Below are 20,138 nucleotides of genomic sequence, written 5' to 3'. Positions count from 1 at the left end.
TGTTTCCATGAGAAATCTGCCAGAGGGCGTCCAGCATGATTGCATAGGCTTCACAATAAATAGAATTCATGAAGGCACAATTGCAGAGGCATGGACAGGCTTAGGGACCAACACGCAGAGACTTGCAAAAGTGGGAAGTGGTTATCACCCTCTATGGGCTGAGTCTGTGTCCCTTTCCAGAACTCAGTGTTATTAAAGACTCAACTTCCAGTGTCTTACATTGTTATTATATTTGGACAGCATGTCACAGGTGATGACAGGGTTAAAATGATGTTGTGAGTGTGAATCTAAGCCACTGTGCAGAAGTCTTAATACAGAGAAGCACACTCCCCGCCCTTCACCCCACTTTATATAAAGACATTGTGAAGGCCCTCAGAAGATAAGAAAGACCTCAAAAGAAACCTTCATTTTTAAACCTCTAGCTTCCAGGGCAATGAGAAACGTGTTTACTATTTAAGTCACCCCATCTGCCTTAGCAATCTATTGTCCCACTTCTAAGCTTGACAATAAGGGGGGAGAATAAACAGTTTATATTTTCCTCTCAGAAGCTGATCTACGAGGACCTTCCATTGCAAGCCAGGGAAGGCAAAGGTCTTTTAGGGGATTAGGTCTCTCATTAAGAGGCCAGGACAAGGATTAATGCACCCTCGGTCAACAGATTTCAGTGAGATACCCGCAGTCTTCTGAGTCTACTATTCTGAGTACGGTGGTATAAAGATAAATAAGACAAAATCCCTTGTCCTCAAGAGGCTCACACTATAGAGAAGGCATCTGTATACTGACATGTATGTACTGTTACAGCAGAGAAGAAAGGTTGTTCACTTGGTCACAGTCTGCTGACCCTTGAGGACTGTATGAGGTTTTGTGCAGGAATAGAGGAAGTGAAATGGGGCCGAGGGGGATGAAGAGACCATAAGTACAGAAAGGCTAGGATTCGTTTAGAAGGAGAGTCTGGGAGATGGGTACCCACATGGTCAGACTCGCTTCTCAGCTGCAGTGTCTCACAGCAGGGTTGTCTATGTTATGGGCAAAGATTTCTTCCTGTAGGCCCCTGGTATGATGACAAAGGTTTTTTTATGACTCGGTTTCTATGCTAGGACTTTTCCTTCTTGGGACTTTGGGTAAGTCATCCACCTTTCTGAGCCTGTTTTCTCAGAGGTCATTTGATCCTCAAACATTGGGTACCTTTCACTGGGAAAGTCTCCCAGGGCTGTCCCCAGGGTGCTCTGGGAACACAGCTTCACTTACTCTCTTCCCTTCTCAGGGATGTAGAAGGTGCTTGGAGAGAAGAGGAAACACTTGTGAGCTGTTGCTATTATTGGGTAGTGGTTGCAGCTGCTGACATGTTAGGTAAAGGTTCCTTTATTTTTTTAAACTTCCATTACTCTGGTATATTTTTTCTTGAAAAGGAAAGATAAGAGGGATACATCTACAGAGGTGACTGTTCACTGGGAACAGCTATCAAATACACATTATGCTAACTTACTTTGGGGAATCACAAAGAAATTGAAAACAGGTTTTTGCCTTTGAAAAGTCTCTTATTATTTTTTTTTCTTTTTGAGATCATAATTTCAATATTTCTCACTTTCCTTTTCTCTCTCCAAGCCTTTCCATACACCCCTCCTTATGACTTCTTCAGACATTTTTATTCTTATTTTACCCTCATCCCTCCTTCTGTATTAACATCTCTCCCCCATTGTTAAAGAACCTCTCTTTCCATTTCCCTGACCAGATCTCTTGTATCCTACCATCTTCCTCTCTATGGCTTTCCAACACCCCTATGCTGTCAATGGTCCCATTTTACTCTCCTGGTTTATGTAGTTACTACAGGCTATGTACTTGTCTCTGATGATTGTGAGCGAGAACAAGAGACAGGTGTCTTTCTGGCTCTGGTTCTGACACTCAATATGATCAACCCATTTACCTGTAAAGTTCATGATACCACATTTTCGTTATCTATTCACTGGTTGAAGGACAGTTAGGTTGTTTCCATTTCCTAACTAACGTGGCTAGAGTAGTAGTAAACATGGCCGAGCAAATATCTGTGGATGTTTGTGAATCTTTGGGCATATACCAAGGAGTGGCACAGAGGGAGCATACGGTAGATTTGTCTTAGCTTTTTGAGAAGCTCCACACTTCTTTCCATAGCGACTGCCCATTTTAACATCCCAGCAACAGCGAGTGAGAGCTTCTCCTTTGGCACATCCCTTCCAGCATTTTTTGTCAGTTTATTTGTGTTGGCCTTTACCATTCTGACTGCTGTAAGATGAAATCTTCACATTGTTTTCCATCTCCCTAGTTGCTAGGGATGATGAAGAGTTTTTGAGCTATTTTTTTAGCCATTTTTTCTTTTATTTTAAGAACTGTTTTTATGTCTCAGGCCCATTTTTCATGTGTCTTTTGTTTTTCTGACTTTTTTTTTTTTAAAAAGTTATTTGTATATTCTGGGTATTTCTCTTCTGTCAGATGTATAGCAGGTAAATATTCTCTCTCATTCTGTGGGTGTCCTCTTCAACTGTTTTTTTTTTTTTTTGGCTGTTTAGAAGCTTTGTAGTTTTATAAAGTTCAACTTGTCAATTGTTGGAAGTTCCTATTCAGAAAGTCTCTTCCTAAACCCATATTCTGTAAGGTTATATACCTGTAAGATTCTGTGTATGGTTTTTGTTTGTTTATTTGTTTTTGTTTTGTTTCCTAGTAATTTCAGTGTTTCAGGTTTCATGTTTAGGTCTTTGATCCATTTGGAGTTAGTTTTTGTCCAAGGTGACAGACACGGTCTAATTTCCTTCTTCTGCTTCTGAACATCCCATTTTCCGATCATTTGTTGAAGATACTTTCTCTTCCTCAGCTTATGCTTTTGGTATCTATCTTTGCCAACTATGAAGGTGTGTAGACTCATACTTTGGTATTTGATTTCTTTTCTTGGTTTATATATCTGTTTTTTATGTGGGTAGCAAATTACCTCTGTAGTATCTTAAGGTCTATACTGGCAATCTCTCCAACATTGGTTGTTTTTGCTATCTAGGAACTTTCGAAGTTTCATGTGAATTTTAGGATAGTTTTACTGCTTCTGTGGTGGTGACAGGGAGTTTTGATTGGATTTGTAATGAGTTAGTAAACAGATTTTGGTAAAATAATCATTTCACCATGTTAATTCTACCAACCCATGAGCATTAGATGTCTTTCAATTTTCTAGTGTTTTGATCTTTTCCTTCAGAAGTTTAAAGTTTTCGATTGTGGAAGTCCTTTACTTCTATCGTTAGGTTTATTCCAGATTTTTTTCTTTGAGACTCTTGTGAGTGGGAATGTGTAAGTGGGTTCCTTCTTTGCATGTTTGTTGGTGTATAGAAAAGCTATGGATTTGTGCAAATTGATTCTGTACCTTTCCATGTTGCTGAATTTATCTTTTCTAGAAGTTTTCGGGTAGAATTTTTTTGGCTCTCTAATGTGTTATATTCTGTCACTAGCTAACAGGGATGATTTGAAGTGTTCTTTTTCTGTTTTTATCCCCTTAATTTCTTTCTCTTTCCTTTTGTTTCAGCTAGTGGGCATTGCTGTCTTTTCCTGACTTCAGTGGAATTGCTTCAAACTTTTTTTCCATTTAAAATAAAGTTGACTAATGGTTTCGTATAAACAGCTTTTATTATGTGGAGATATATTCCCTCTTTCCCTACATTCTCTAGGACTTTTATCAAGAAGTCATGTTGAATTTTGAAGATTTTTTCTTCAGCTATTGAGATGATCTGATATTAACTCTATTTATGTTGGCTTATTGCATTTAATGATTTGTGCATATTGAACTACCCATGTAGTTCATGGATAAAGACAACTTTTTCATCATGCATAATCTTTCTGATGTATGTCTGTCTTCTGTTTGAAGTATTTTATTTAGCATTTTTAAGCCTAAATTCATTGGGAATATTGGCCTCTAGTTTTCTTTTCTCCTTCCTTTTTTCCTTCCTTCTTTCTTTTTTGTTGTGTCTTTACCTGGTTTTGGTGTTAGAGTGATACTGGTTTCATAGGAAGAGTTTGGGAGCATGCCTTCTATTCCACTTTGCTGGAATGGTTTAGGAAAAAATATTGACTGTAAATCATTGAAAATCTGGTATACTTCTGTTATGAATTCATCTGGCTCAGGGCATGTTTTTAGGCTGGAAGGATTTTTATTACTATTTTAATCTCCTCATTTGTTATGAATCTATTTGTGTTGTTGACTTATTCTGGGTTTAATTTTGGTGGTTTAGCTGAATTTAGAAACTCATCCATTTCTTTTAGGCTTTCCAGCTTAATAGAGTACAGGCTTTTAAAATATTCCATTAAAATATTCTGAATTTTTTTTAGAGTCTGTTGTAATGTTTCTCTGTTCAATTCTAATTCTGCTAATTTGGTTCCTCTATTTCTTAGGATTAGTTGGGTCAACAATTTGTCAGTATTGTTTAATCTTATCGAAGAGTCAGCTCTTATAGTCATGGATTCTTTGTATTATTTTTTGTTTCTGTTTCATTGATATCTGTTGTTTTTTATTATTTATTTCCATTGATTGGGTTTGGATTTGGTTTGTTCTTGGTTTTTGTTTCTGTTTTTTGTTTTTTTTGGCTCTTTGACTTGTATCATTTAGCCATTTGTTTGTGTTCTTTCTATTTCTTTTAGAAACTTATAGCACTTAGCGCTATAAGTTTCCCTCGTAGGACTTCTTTCAGTGTGTCTTAGAGTTTTAATTGTATTGCGGTTTCATTTTCATTTAGTTTCAGTTTTTTTTTAAATTTCTTTCTTGCTTTCTTCTTTGATCCATTCATTATTGAGTAATGAGTTGCTTAGTTGCTATGACTTGGGTATTAACAAGAGATTTTCCCTCTGTCAACTTTAATTGTATAGCATTGTAATCAGATAGAACATAGGGGGTTATTTCATTGTTTTTGAATTTATAAAGATTTGTTTTATGTCCCAGGATGTGTTCAATTTTAGAAAAGTTTTTTTTTATGCTAAGTAGAATGTCTGTTCAGAGTTTGGGTGGAATGTTCTATACATAGCCGCTAAGTTCATTTGATATATGATGTCAATTAATTTTGATGCTTTTCTGTTTACTTTTGCTCAGATGACCTTTCTGTTAGAGAAAGTGAGGGACTGAAACCATTCACAATAAATCTGTGTATTAAATTCAAAAGTACTTTTTAAATGAAATTAGGTGTTTCAGAGTTCCGTGCATAAATGTTTAGGATAGTATTGTCTTCTTGGTTAATGTCTCCTTTTGTAAAATGAAGCGTGCCTCTTTATATATTGTGATTAGTTTTAGCATCAAGTCTCTGTTTTGTCAGGTATTAAAATAACAAAACCTGTTTACTTCCTGGTCCCATTGGACTGCAGTAACTTTGTTCATCCTTTTGCTTTAAGGCAGTGCCCATATAAAACTAAGATGTGTTTCTCATAAACAGCTAGATTTTGTTTCTTGATCCATTTGGACAGTCTGTGTCTTTTTATTGGAGATTTGAGTCCATTTATATTTACAGTTATTATTACAATATGTGTGTTGCTATAATCATTCTGTTGAATTTTGGTGCTGCTCTTTGTGTTCTGAATGGTACTTTGTGTTTTCATAATCATGCCTTTGCACATCTTTCCACAGTCTCTCTGCTAAGCTCATTTCTCTCTTCAGCCAGAAATAATGCTTCTGGTTTTTTTTTTTTGGTTTTGTTTTGTTTGTTAGATATAATTTTATATCTCCCTGACACACTGCCCAGTGTCTGTGTCTGACACACAGAAAACATAATGTACTGCTTGATGATTTTCTGGAGGAGATCACCATTGTGTTTCTCAACAACATCAATCTTCTTTCCTATTTAATTTGGAGTGTGTTGTTCAGGCATCCCTACGAGGGTCAATTCTTCAAGACCATCTATCATGTCCTAAAGATAAAAGCCTGTTCCAGAGATGTGGCAGTGGTTCTAGCACTCTTAGCAATTTCAGAACCAAAGTTACGATCTTCTACATCCCCTAAAGGAGCAGGTCCTCACCCCAGATAGCTGCAGAGAGCATGTGAAAACAGTCAAGGCTTTAAGAGCCATTGGGGAAAAGGAGTGGCTTGGAACAGTTGCTCCAGCTCTGCCCAGTAAATAATCCAGAGAAAGAACAAGTACAGGGAGAAGGAGGAAGACACCTTTTCTTATTTTTCTTCATATAAAGGAGTTGGCTGAGCCTAACAGAAACATGTGAGAAGAAAGTTATTTTTGGAGCATTTTCAATTCATTTACTGAACTAGGCATTTTGTTTGTGTCTCACCTTAATGTAAATGGAGAGCATATCACCATCTGAGTTTTACGGGTGAGCTAATTAGCACCCAAAGATCTTAGAACATTTTCCCAAGTTCTTACAGGCTCTAAGAGAAATTACATCATATCCAGACCTAAATCCAGGTCTGTGTGACTCCACGTATCTTGATTTTTCTTCCTTGATTGGTGGATATCTGGAGTCTTCCACTGAGCCATTTTAAAAGAGTTGTGTCCATTGAGATGCATCCATCTGGGTCCTGTGTTTTTAGAAATCAGAATCACTATTCGGCAATCACAGTATTCCACACATAGTCTTATGGAGCAGGACTAGCTATGTTACAAGTTCAGCACTGTCCCCTATGCTCCAGGTATGTTCAGAGCATCTTTACTAAATGTGGAAGGCAGAGGGCCTCCTTGGCAGCACGCCAAGAACTGATTTCCTGCAAGGAGACAAGGAAAAGCTGCGGACTGAGCCTAGAACTTGCTCATCAGGGTATCAGAATTTAGAGAATTAGAGATTAAAGAATTTCCACCATGGCATCGCTAAGGCTAAGACCCTGCTTGAGAGGCGTGGGGAGAGGACATTGGGTTTGAAGTCCTGAGAATTTGAGAACCTGCCAATCTTGATCTGGTTCTGTCTGTTTCTCCCGGCAGCAGAAGCTGATCTTCTCTGTTTCAGGATAACTCTTTCATCTTGTTTAAAGATGATGAGGGAAGCTCAACCTGGCAAAGAACATTGCTACATCTCCCTTAAGTCATGAGACCAAATACAACATAACCTGTCAAGGAAGGGACTAGACCCTAAAGAAGCAAAGGACTTCACCAACCTGAGTGACAGAAGCCAAGAGTGTGTTGGAAACAGGTTCCGAAGGTGCAGGAGGAGAGCAGGAACAGATGTCGGAACGTGGAGAGCGTGTTCTTCGGCATCATATTTAACAGCTAGCGAGGCCCCCTGAGACACAGCAGTAGGATGACCGTAGGGATCATGCAGATCACGCTGCATGCCTACAATAAGTAAAATACGCAAAGTGGGAAAGAGAAAGGAAGAATAATTGAAAAAGACTCAGCAAATGGTCATGTTTGGCTAGATTCACCCCCATAAAGCCAAAGAATCTGATCTGATCTCTAATTCTCTAAATTGTGATACCTTGATGAGCAAGTTCTAGGCTCAGTCCGCAGCTTTTCCTTGTCTCCTTGCAGGAAATCAGTTCTTGGCGTGCTGCCAAGGAGGCCCTCTGACTTCCACATTTAGTCTGAAACTAGTGGTGACTGGTTTATTTATTTATTTATTTATTTATTATTTCAGTAGTCATCTTATTCAATAGTTTTGCCCTTCCTTCCTTCCTTCCTTCCTTCCTTCCTTCCTTCCTTCTTTCCCTTCACCTCTCCAATATCTGATACCCTGAAGCCCTGCAGCTATGGGTACCTTTTCTTTTACTATACTCAACCCAAGAATGCAGCCCTTGCGTCTCACTCCTATGTGCCACATGCTCTCAGTTCCCTTCCAAGCTCAGCGAGGAGTCTCATGGCCAGCTAGCTTTCAGGTGACCCAGACCCTGGGGCAGAGCGATGCATGGAACCGGTTGTCTTACGTCTGAGGAGCAGACTCAGTGCAGATATTTGCCTGTGGACAGGTCATAGGCAAATGCTCTTGAGAGCCACCTGTCGAGAGGCAGGGGACTAGAGAAGGACCGGGAAGACACAGAAGCTGAACAAGATAGAGCTACGGGGCTCTGTGGTTTGGGTGTCTCTTCTGGGTTGTCACAAATCGAGACGAGCAACCCAGGCCCTCCACATAGATCCATTTGTAGGTGTTCTAGAAAACAAGCCTAGTATTAACCAGGTGACTGCTGGAGTCATGGTCAACACTGTTTGTGATTGTGGGAAGAGCCTTAAGTGGACATGTGGGCAAGCAATCCATTGCCTTAAGTGACCCCTGTTGAAAGGGTCCATTTGACTCTCTGAAAAGGGCTGCGACCCACTGGTTGAGAACCGCTGGGAGCTCCGATTATGGCTACACTTCTGATGGTTCTTCCTCAGCTCCATAGTCTAGGGCATCTTTGCTCCGCCCTCTCTAGCCATGACTTTTCCCATGGTACCCGACCTGGCTGAGGGGCTAGAAGCACAAATGTTAAGAGGGACAGTCCTTGCTCCTGAGAAACTGGAATCAAGTCCGGGCTGGTCTCTCAGCGGTGATAGGCTGGAGGAGTGGGAGGACCTCCGGTAACAGTGACCAATTGGTAAAACATAAAGTTGTTTAGTATTCCCATATGAACGGAGCTCGGGGAATGGAAATGCTCTGGCCTCATAGAGTTGGGTAGTCACAGAGAACTTTCTATGGGGGTTGTTTTAGCAACAGCGATGGAGATGTGAACTGCCTTTCATAGGTGACTGAAAGGGCCGAGAAACACTATGGAGAGAGGCTGCTGGGATGGCAAAGCTTGGAGGATACTGGAAGCTGCAGATGCTTAGTGGGTGTTAGATTGTAACATGCATGCATCTGGAAAGCAGTGAGCTCCCCGTCAGGGCCAGCATTCAAGTTTCGAGAACAGCAATAAAATCTGGAACAACTCTGCACCCAGAGAGGTTAGGATCAATGCTTATGAGCACACTTAACAGAGGAGGGTGGGCTACGCTGAAGAGCACCAAGCTTCTGCACTCAGCAGAAGGTCCTCACATGGCTCTTATTTTCCCCTCTCCTTCTCTCCTCAAAGATAAGACCCTGCTTTTTGGGGAACTTGCATCAGAGTCTGCCTTTGAACTTGGGAAAATAGCCAGTGATTCCAAAACAGGCACCCCGAATTTACTTAGGGCAGGGTCTCCCTGGAGAATGGGGCTTTGTTTGATGGCTCACTTTTACCAACTAGCTCTCCCTCGGGCAATGCCCCACTGTAGAACGGGTTAGGCATGGAAGGGGCCTCTGTCTCCTTACAACACTCTTCCTATTGGATATACAGGGACATTGTGATGAAGAGTCGGACATGGACTGACTCGTGGTCCATCAGGAAAGAAGCGAATTGAGTGTGATTCCATGAGAAAATCATGTTTGGATTTGCCATCTCACTTCTCCTAATGGGTTTTTGGGTCCAGGATGAGATGGAGAAGCCAGAAATAAGTCCAGACAGCACACCTGACAGAGGTGTGTGCTCATCTGGAGACTGGTGTAAAAATGCTAGTGAGAAGAGAAAGGATCGTCAGTGTTCTGACTTGGGGATGCTTGTCAGAGAGCCAGGGTTCGGCCTTGTGGACACGTCAGAGGGTGTCCATGTATTCTCACAAGGAGAATCCATCGTCTCCTGCCACCTTCTTTTATAAAGATGAAATGGAGACTCAGAATGAAGAGGGACTTCGCTCAGGGTCACAAAGCCAGAATGTGACACAGCCCAGACTGTAGCATTGTCTTCAAAACCAGACGGACTGTGGCTCAGCAGCTGGGCTGTCAAGCCCCTGAGCTCAAATCCTGCTTCTGCTGTTTGCTACCCATGTATTAAGAAAGTCACTCCGTATTTCTGAGCATTTACTGCCTGTAAAATGAGGTCAACGGGAGAACTGAGTCCTTAACAGAGGTGCAGGTGTTGGTTCACAGTAGCTATGAATCTTCAGACGGAGCCTCCTATTTCACCTTGAAATCTTAGAAATAGCGCTCCAGAGTAGGACCGAGAAGGGGTTACCACCGGCTATTTCAAACACAAAAGTGAGAGGAAGGCGGGGTGTGAAGATGCCCAGCACCCTGGGAGAGACAACCCGGTGATGTCTCTGAGTACAGGTGTGAATAGAACCCACAGCTAGAGGAAGCAGCAGCTACAGCTGTGGGCAGGCCTGGCAGGCTCTATTTTTATCTCTGTCCTGTGGAGTAGCTGACATTTGGCCCTGTGGGTAAAGGGAAACCCAGGTGCATAGCAAGACTTTTGTTCTTGTAAGTCCTCTATAGGGGATTGGGCAGGTGAGTTTGGATATGGTGGTGGCGGCGGTGGTGCTCCTGCAGTTGGGCCGGTAGGCCTGAAGAAACAAGCCCAGTGGTCTTGATGGTTAGTATGGGGTAGATGGAAGTAGAAAGATAAATGGGAGAGGGGATTAATTTCTTGTGAAGAGCAAAGAGAGCAGAAGGCCATGATGCTTTTATCTCCTGACACAAAAACACCGAGTTATTTACATTTCTTACCCCCTTGACAGACACCTGAGAGTAACTTAGAGAAGGAAAGATGTATTTCTGACCAAGGGAAAGAAACAGGAGTTATCAGTTAAGAAATAGAAGCTATTTAAAAAACAGAGGCGGGGTTGGGGGCTGCTGATGGCTCAGGTGTGTAAAAACACTTGTGACCTAAACATAAAGGCCTGAGATTGAATTTTCCAGAACCCACAAAAAGCTGGATGCATAGCGTGAGGGTCTGTAATCTTTGCTCTCTCAAGCATGAGGATGGGTGGTAGAAAGAGGAAGATCCTGGAGGCTGGGGGCTAGCTAGCATGGAATAAGCAAGGAAGAGACTGGACTTTGAAAACATAGAAGGCAATGGCTAGTGCCTGAAGTTGTCCTGACTCAATGCATGTGTATCTTCATTCACATGTTTATATGGGCATGTACACACACACACACACACACACACACACACACACACACACACACTGGAAATCTTATATCTGAAAGACCTAATAACAGAAATAAACAATTGCCTAGAAAAGGCCAGGTAACTAAGATGAGGAACACGAAGCCGGATCAGGCTCTGATGTGCCTTTTCGGTAAAGACACAGACAGTATTTTAGACTGTGTCATTGTAATATAAAAACAGCTACAGACAAAATGCAAATGAATGGGAATGGCTGTGTTTCAGGAAATCTTTGTCTAGCAAAGGAGACAAGGTAGAGACTAGGGCATCTTCAATACATTTTATGTTGTCGGCATTATCCCAATACATACAACAAAATGAAACAAATGTATCCGTAAATCAAATACAGACCAATAGAAAAATTAATTTCTCACAATCAACTGAAGGTAACGTGAAGAACACAAGCGCAACTCGTTACTGAAAATCGCAAATGTAATCCGCCATATCAACCAGCTATGGAAAAGTAACACATTCATAGACACAGAAAAGACCATACTCATCTTTGACAGACTCAGCACACTGAAAATAAAGAGTCCCCTAGGCTGACAAAGGGTCTACAGAAACCTGTATATGTATTTCTGCATGAGCAAAGCTCAAAGATAGAACATTGAATGAGGAAAGATACCCATACTCAGTGAATATGTTGACTGCAGAGCTATCCTGAATACAGTATGATATCATGGCCACAAAGTTTAATACTTTGCAATTTATCTCATATTACTTACAGATACCACATGTGCTTTCAAGGGAGAAGGGAACATTAAAATGACTCTAAATCGTAACGCTTAAATTCTTTTTAAAACTGTGACTCAAACACGACACAAAAGTAAGGTCTAAGGACAGAAGGGAAGTACATGATCATGCATTATTTTACCCTTGATACTTTCCTATATGGTCAGCATTTTATGTCAAAAATATACTCTTTACTTAAAAGGCATGGATACTATGATTAAAGCTTGCTAGGATTTTATGGCATGAGGCCTGGGCAAAGGGGGAAAGAGTCCAGGTCCCGGGGGTGGGGGGCTTTCTGCAGATGACTCTCTCTAGCAATTCCAGCACACTTTCTGTGGCTTGGCAGGGCTCAGGCGCAACTTCTAGCAGAATAATTGACTTTACACGGCCAGTGATGAGGTCTGCCCGCCCCTTATGTATGGATAAACTGAAGCTCAGGAAGTTCAACAACGTATTGTCAATCAGAAAGCCAGTGAGGGAGGGGCTAGGACACAGACTTCACAGGCTGGTCCCAAATCATATGTTTTTTTTTTATGGTGATATTTGTTGTATAGAAGCTTTCCGTTTTCTCTGGAAAATGGGACCAGAACCAGTAGTGAGAAAAGGAGAGAAATCAGAGGGGGTGATGAGATCTCTAGAAGAGGGGCTTTAGTAATGCTTCCTGTGGCCTTGACACTACAGGACGGGCTGGCTAACCCTTAGAGGACACTCAGATCTGCTTCTAGACATGGCAAGATCTGTACAGTGGTTTATGAAGGCAAATTCATGGCCAGCCCCTACCTGAGGACTTGTGAGTTTAGGTGGGTTAACATCTGCAGGCTAAACACTAGCCATGGTTTGAGATTATTAAAAAAAAAAAAAAACAACCAGCTTTTCCTATAGCTTGGCTCATTCTATCGAATCACTTTTCTCCCTTATTGTGTGTTTCCAAGGGGCGTGGCTGAGTTTTCATTTCATGCAAGCAAGGATAGTGATAGTAGATGACGTGTCATCACTTTCCAGATTTTTCATTAAATAACGCAAAGTTATTGAATACATTCTTTGGCTCAGTTGTTCAAAACAAAGGCAAAAACAAGTCTGAGAACAGCAGTGACCGAGAAAAGAGTCTAGTTATGTCTCCAAACATGTTTTCGGTTGAGCCATACATGAGTATCAGCCCTCCAACCATGAGACAAGTCAGGGAACCCCAGGGAACCCCATCACTCTTGGTCCCTTCACTGGTGAGTTATATCCGCCTTGGAAAGGAGGTGAGGAAAGAAAGAAGTGATAGGAACAGGGCTTTCGCTCGCTTCAAGTTGATTTTTTTTTTCTCCCTTCCTGGCAGAAAGGGACAAGAGTTTATTTACATACCCCGACTATCTTCTTCTTTAGATCTGGTAAGAGTCCGCACACCAAAATTGCCTGTTAGAAACCACAACAGTATCCTGTGGCATGTCTTTTAGGATGGCCACTGAATTAGCTCTTGCCTCGTTGCTGTAACAGAATGCCCGGCTAAAAGCAACTTAGCGGGAGGAAGGGTTTAATCTTTAGGTTCATGACAGGGGATGTATTGGGGCGGACACATGAGACAGCTGGTCATTTTGCTTTCCCAGCCAGGCAGCAGACAGTAGAGTGAGGGGGTGTTGATGCTCAGCTAGTTTCATCTGTTTCCCCTTTTTATTTGGTTGGGAACCCCACCCTATGGGGTGTTGCCATCCACATTCACGGTGGGGTTTCTCTTCTCGCTTAGTTAAAGCTTTCAGGAGACAGCTTCACAGACGTGTCCAGAGGTATGTTTCCTGGGTGATTCCAAATCCAACCACACTGACAGTGAAGATTAATTATCATAGTTACTGTCAGAAAAGATGAAAAAAAGATGGAAGGAAAGAAGAGAAAGAAAGGAAGAAAGGAAGGAAGGGAAAGGAAAGGAGAAAAAGAAGGATGGGAGAAGGAGAGGAACAAAAATAAGTATTGGTGAAACCTGAAATTCTTATGCACTAATGTTGGGACAATGAAATAGTGCTGGCTTCTGTACAAAACAACATGGAAATTATTGAAAAAATAAATAATTACCCTATATGATCCAGAAAGTTCACTTCTGCTTGTGTATCCAATAGAATTGGAGTCAGGACCAACAGGTCTGTGATTTGTTTGCCCATGCTTGTAGCAGTGTTAGTCATGATGGGTAGGAGCAACTCAAGTGTCCACTGAGCAGATAAATATGTAAGATGCTCAGCCAACATGCAGTGGAGTGATAGTCAGCCTTAAAAAGACAGGGAATTCTGCCACGTGCTACAATGATGAACCATGAGACCACTATGCTCAAGTGAAATAAGTCAGTCAGGTTGACAGAAAACTTGTATGAAGTACCTAGAACAATGAACCACAGAAACAGAAAAAGTAGTGCTTAGAAAGAGCTAGAATGGAAAAGCGGTAGAGAATTATTGCTGGCTGAGTGTGATTCTTTAGGTTTGAAGATGAAAAGAGGTCTGTGGATGGATGGTGGAGATGGTTTAAGCCATGTGAGGTCACCTCATGCCACTGGGCACCATAGTTAGTTGATCCTGGGTAAAATAACAACTTCTATGTCAAGTGTATTTTACCACAACTAACTATCATGCTAGCATGTAATTAAAAAAACTGAAACTTAATATAAAATTTTAAAATTTATTTGCTAAGTCGAATAGCTGGGAAACGAAAAAGGAGAAGGCTGGATAGGCGGGGAAGCCTCAGCAAATCTTCCACAAGGAAAAGGGAAGGGCCTGTTCCCCAGAGGCCCATTTGCCTCAATAGGGCAGCTGAGGGGCACAGTTTCGGACAGGGGTGTGAAAACACACCCTGGAGGCCTTATAGACCTTTGCACTTGTCCCCCCCCCCCCAAGAGGGAGGAATAGTGAGTGAGCCTAGGGGGATGGGCACTGGAGTTGGGAACTGAGTCAGGCCTGCCATGGACCCCTCCAGTCAGGAACCTGCTCCTGGGCCTCAGAGTCAGTCTAGGACCTACTAGGATTCTCAAGACCACACCCACCATTCTTTGCTTAGTCTGATGGTGATCTTGCTGAGTCAGGGGGGCAGTGTGCATCCTCTTCAGAGAAAGCTGGGCTGTGGCAAAAATTCAGGTTCTCATTACTGGTTTCTAAAGAGGGTGGGGAAGTGTGAAGGGTGGAGGAGCCATTTCTCTAATCACATAATTAAATTAGAAACTGGTTGGTTGCTCCCAGTGGTGCAGACACACCTAAATAGTCCTGCAGGGAAGTCACCCAGCCGCATAGCAACTCCTTTAGCTCTGGAGGAAATTTTTGGACCTGACTTCTCAATTCTCCATATACACCAATCATTTATTGACTACCTAATGTGTGTTGAACATGTAAACACTACCCTCGAGTTGGTCACAGAATCAATGGTGGACCTCGAGTTACTGTATAGTGTACTATGTTCCATAATATGGTGGTAATAAAAACGTTAGCCTGACAGGCATCATTCTAAGTGATTTGCATAGAGTTGGTTAATGTTGAAGGAAATACCTATGAGGTAAATGCCATTACTAGCTACTTAGAGATGAAGATATTGAAGCACAGTGTCTACCATTTCTAAATTTCATCAAGGTTTCAAATGGCACGTGTGTCTTTTGTTGCGCTTGTACCAAGTTGCTTTGTCACTATAGTGTATTTTGTAGTTTATTTTAAGGTCAGGTATTGTTATCCCCTCTAGTGTTCTTTCTCCGTTGATGTTTTTGACTATTTGTGGTCATTTGCATTCCCTTATGAATTCTTGAACTGTTTTATTTTTCTAGCTGGTTCTATGTAGAATGGCATTGCAGTTTTGACGGGAGTTACATTGAACAAACAGGTTGCTTTTGGTAAATACAACTCTTTCTACAATATGTATTTTGTCGATCTAGGAGCATAGAATATCTTTTCACCATCTAATATCTTCTTTGGTTTTCTTCTTCAATGTCTACGAGTAGAGATTTCTCACTGCTTTGGTTAGGTTTATCCCTAGGTAATGCCCCCCCCTTTTGTTGTTGTTATTGAAAGTAGATTCCTCTCTTATATAGTACATACCAACCACAGTTTCCCCTCCCTTTACTTTTCCCAGTACTCCTTCTTCTCTTTCCCAGATCCACTGCCCCTCTGTTTCCTCTTCAGAAAAGATCAGGCTTCCAAGAGACCACAGTCAAACAGGACTAAACAAGATGCAGGAAGATAAGACAAAATCCCTCATATCAAGACTGGACAAGGCAACCTAATAGGAGGAAAAGAGTCTCAGGAGCAGGCAAAAGGGTCAAAGATACACTTGCTTCCACTATTCAGAGTCTCATAAGTACACCAAGCTAAGAGCCATAACATACAGGCAGAGGACCTGGTCCAGAAGGACCCATGCTTGCCATTTCAGGCTCTGTGAGTCCATGTGAGTCCTTCATAGTTGGTTTGGTGGGATGTGTTCTCCTGGTGTCCTCCAGCCCCTGTGACTCCTACAGTCCTCCAAGAGGAGTGGCTCTTTCTCGGATAATATCAGGCTGTTGTGGGCTCTCTGCACCTGCTCCTATCTGCTACCAGAGGAAGCCTCTTTTTCCTTCAGCTACTGTGAAGGAGATAGTTTTCTTAATTTCTTTCTTTGTGAATTAATTATTTGTATAGATAAAAGCTACTGATTTTGTGTCTTGCAATTCTACTGAAATTGTTTATTAGACTTAAGAGATTTCTGGTGAGTTCTATGGGACCTTTTACGTGTAATTAATGTGTGATATTAAGATAATTGAATTTTTTCCTTTTTAATTTTATATCTTTTATGTCTTTCTCATGTCTTATTGTTCTAAGGCTTTAAATATTATACTGAGTAAGAAAGGCATCCTTGTCTTGTTCTGGACTTGAGCAGAAATGCTGTCAGTTTTTCCTCTGTTTAATATAATGTTGGCTATAGGTCTGTCATATACGGCCCTTAATATTTTGATGTATGGTCCATCTGGTTCTAATTTTTCCAGGGCTTTTATTATGAAAGTATATTGATTTTTGTCAAGTGCCTTTTCCATGTCTATGAAGATGATCATATGATTTTCATACTTAAGTTTATTTATAATGATGTATTATATCTATTGCTTTGTGTACATTGGAACAACCTTGCATCTCTGGGATAAAACCCATTTGGTCTTGACATATATTCTTAATATGCTCACAAATTTGATGTGTGAGTATTTTCTTGAGAATTTTTGTATCCATATTCGATAAGAAAAGTCTTGACTTTTGATTCGTCATTTTCTTTTTTATTTGTATTCTCTGGTTTTGGTATCAGGAAGTACTGGCTTCAAAGAATGAATTTGGTAGTGTTCCTTCTCTTTAAGAGAAGTGTTGATCCTAAATCTCCCTTAAATGCCTAATAGACTTCGTCAGTAAATTTATACCTAGCCGTCAGGGAAATATGGATTAATACAAGTTTGAGATACCATTTCTCTCTAGTCAGAATGGCTAGCATCAGGTAGACGGACAACTCGTGCTAGCAAGACCGTGGGGGAAAACGAGGGTCTACCACTGATGGTGGTAGTGGGAACTACTCCAGTCATTATAGAAATTTTTGTGGAAATGTCTCAAAATATTAAACATAGAAATACCATTTGACATCTAAAGGCCTCCATGTTCGATGGCAGAGATGTTTCACACATCTGGGTTTGTTAGTGCTCAACTCACAATAGCAAGCAAACTGAACAATATGTGCCCATCCACGAATGAATAACACACAAAGTGAAAACACACAAAGTAAGTTTACTTCGCTCTAAAGAAATACGGAATTCTGAAGTTCTCAGGGAAATCGATGGGTCTGGCTAATATTATATTAAGTGAGATGGCCCTAACTTAGAGAGACAAAAAAAAAAAGTGTATTTTCTCTCATATACAAATCCTAGATTGTAACTTATATAAATGGGAGTTAATGTGGCCAACTCTCACCCAAACTAGAAATGAAATCAAGAAAGGCTAAAAGGAGAGGAAGCAAAGGACAGATCATGGGAGATATGGTAATATGAAAGCAGAATGGAGACAAAGGCATGGGGAAGAGCTGTGTGGGATAATCAACTAAAAGAAATTGTGTTTAAAGATTTCATTACAACATCTAATCCATAGTGTGCTGATTTTAAAGGTTTTCCATAAAAATATATTCCTATAGGCTTAAGCACAAGGGTCAAGAGAATGAGAGCACTAAGAGGAAAGATAAAGCATACCTGTGAACATGGGAGTAGGCTTCCCAAAGATAAATATCTGTGAATATGGAAGTGTACAGCTAGAAGTATTCTCTGTCTCTCTGGTCCCCCTGGGCCAGTTTCTCTCTGCCCACCTGTTCCCAAATAACCAGAGGCTTGATATCAGTTACAGCTGTCTGGCCATTGGCTTAGGCTTCTTACTGGATGGCTCTAACTATAAATTAACCCATTTCTATTAGTTCATATTTTACCATGAGGCTCACGATTTCTTACCTCATATCCAGCTACCCTGGCAGCTACATGGAGTCTTCATGACTTTGCTGTCTCTCTCTCTCTGTGTATCTTTGTTTGTAATTCCTGCCTAGCTATATTTTACCTGTTCATTGGCCAAAACAGCTTTATTCATCAACCAATAAAAGCAACACATATTCACAGCATACAGAAGGACATCCCACATAATCTCCCCTTTTCTGTCTAAATAAAGGTTTTAACTTTAACATAGTAAAATTACATATAACAAAACAGTTACCAAGCAAGAATTATTATAACATTTATTCTATTTGTATTAGGCAAAATTAAATACTCTATCATCTATCCTATCTTTGTGAATCTAAGGTTTTATATCTAATTTATCTTTTATCATTACTAAGGAAAACTATGCAGTTTTCAACTACATCAAAAACCCCAGAAGAATATAATATTACCTAAGTAAACAGGAAGAGCACTAAAAGAAACTTCAAACACTCTAGAACTAACAGAAACGTCTTCTTGCCTAGACAGTTACCCAAAGTTCTTTTGTAACATTGGGAAATTCTTCTGCAGCCTACAGGCCCATAGTATCTGGCAGACTTTTCAGTGAAGCAGGAAATTTGGAGATCTGCTCTGCCTTGTACTGACAAAGCTCATCTGTCGCTTTCTTCTGTGTCCTGCAGAATGTCTGGCAGTTTCTTCTGTGAAGGAGGAATCCTGAAAGATTTGGCAAGTTTAGCAGTCACTTTTCTGTGGGTCCTACATGTCCAGTTGATACGAGATATCATCAAAAACTCAGAAGCAGGGGTCTGGAGACAGGAACCACAGTTGAGGGAACAAAGGACTGCTGCTTTCTGCCACATTCTCCACAGCTTGCTCAGCCTGCTCTGGTGTAGACTCCAGGACCATCCAAGGTGGGAGGACAGGCCAATCTGATGGAGGCAGTCCCTAAACCTTTAATTCCAGCACTCAGGAGGCAGGCAGATAGATCTCTGTGAGTCTGAGGTCAACTTAATCTACAGAGTGAGTTCTGGGACAGTCAGAGCTATATAGTGAGACCCTATCTCAAACAAACAGACAAAAAAAAAGAACCACCCCAAAAACAAAAACAAAAGACAAAACAAACAAACCCCCCCAACAAACCGCTGGAGACATCACTGTTATTTCAGGCACACCATTTTCCTGAGAACAACAAAAATGACTGTGAAAACAGCTTGTATGTTAGAGCAGCATATGCTAAGCTGGCAATGGTTATCCTTAATCTCAATCACATGGTGCTGTTGAGGAAGTGACCTATGATGGGGCTGATAGGAGGGGCCCTTTGAAAACATGATACAATGTGTGATAGCCCCTTTCCACGTTTGTAGAGCCTAGAGAGTAATGCCTACAAGTGGATGGGGGAACTTCAGTCCTGACTAGGGCCAGCGGACATGTCAAATGCCAAGAAAGTCTATCTACCTTCTCACCATGTAGGTAGCTATGCATGTAGGTAAACTCATGCATGTACAAGTGCACACACTCACATGAACATGTACATGCCACACCGACAAACATACACAAAGGTACAGGTGATTAATTTTGCTTTAATCTCAAGAAAACCTGGACATCTGTTAGGATGGCATCTGATTTAGTAAAAAAAAAAACTCAGTTATTTTAAGTTTTTTTTTAAACAGAAAATACGCTTTCTATTGTCTGCAGACAGCTCAGATACCACACAAGAATTGACTTTTAATAGCGAGATTGCTCTGCTTCTTCCAGTAAGGTGACCGGTTCAGACATTTCCATCTCCCTAATTCAGTTTTCTGATCTAGAAAATGGAGTTGCCACCTTCCTCAACGGTGCTTTTCTGGCAGCTCTGAATTAGCATATGTAAAGAACTTCTTGGCTAGGCAAGTTGGTTCTCCAGTAACTGTCTTGGCACTGAATAATTTGTTATTGTGGCTACTCACCTCTTAATGAAGCAAATTCCCTCGAGTGAACTTTCACCTCCCATCTTCTCGAACCATTTAGCTCCTTTAGATAAGAGTTTTGGCTACTGAAACCACAGAGTTCCGTGGCTACGAGATAGTGGAGGTATTCCTGCCTCCTACCGCCCCCACGCACTGACTGCAACATCCG

The 20,138-nt window shown here is 41.1% G+C and overlaps 1 long non-coding RNA gene across 1 annotated transcript; it reads right to left on the bottom strand.

Moving 5' to 3' along the window:
- Window positions 1-6,224: 6,224 nt before the first annotated feature.
- On the bottom strand, window positions 6,225-20,128 carry LOC121448672. Its single transcript, XR_005974381.1, has 3 exons — window positions 19,970-20,128; window positions 7,091-7,268; window positions 6,225-6,520 (listed from the first exon to the last, which is right to left on the bottom strand). It is a non-coding gene; the product is annotated as an uncharacterized LOC121448672 (long non-coding RNA).
- Between the last annotated feature and the right edge of the window lie 10 nt (window positions 20,129-20,138).

The sequence above is a fragment of the Microtus oregoni genome, unplaced genomic scaffold, assembly GCF_018167655.1.
Source record: "Microtus oregoni isolate MIOR12 unplaced genomic scaffold, Mior012 000005F_ref0000423, whole genome shotgun sequence".
Classification (NCBI taxonomy): Eukaryota; Metazoa; Chordata; class Mammalia; order Rodentia; family Cricetidae; genus Microtus; species Microtus oregoni.
The sequence above is the reverse complement of the archived record's forward strand: the minus strand, read 5'-3'. Positions and strand labels throughout refer to the sequence as shown.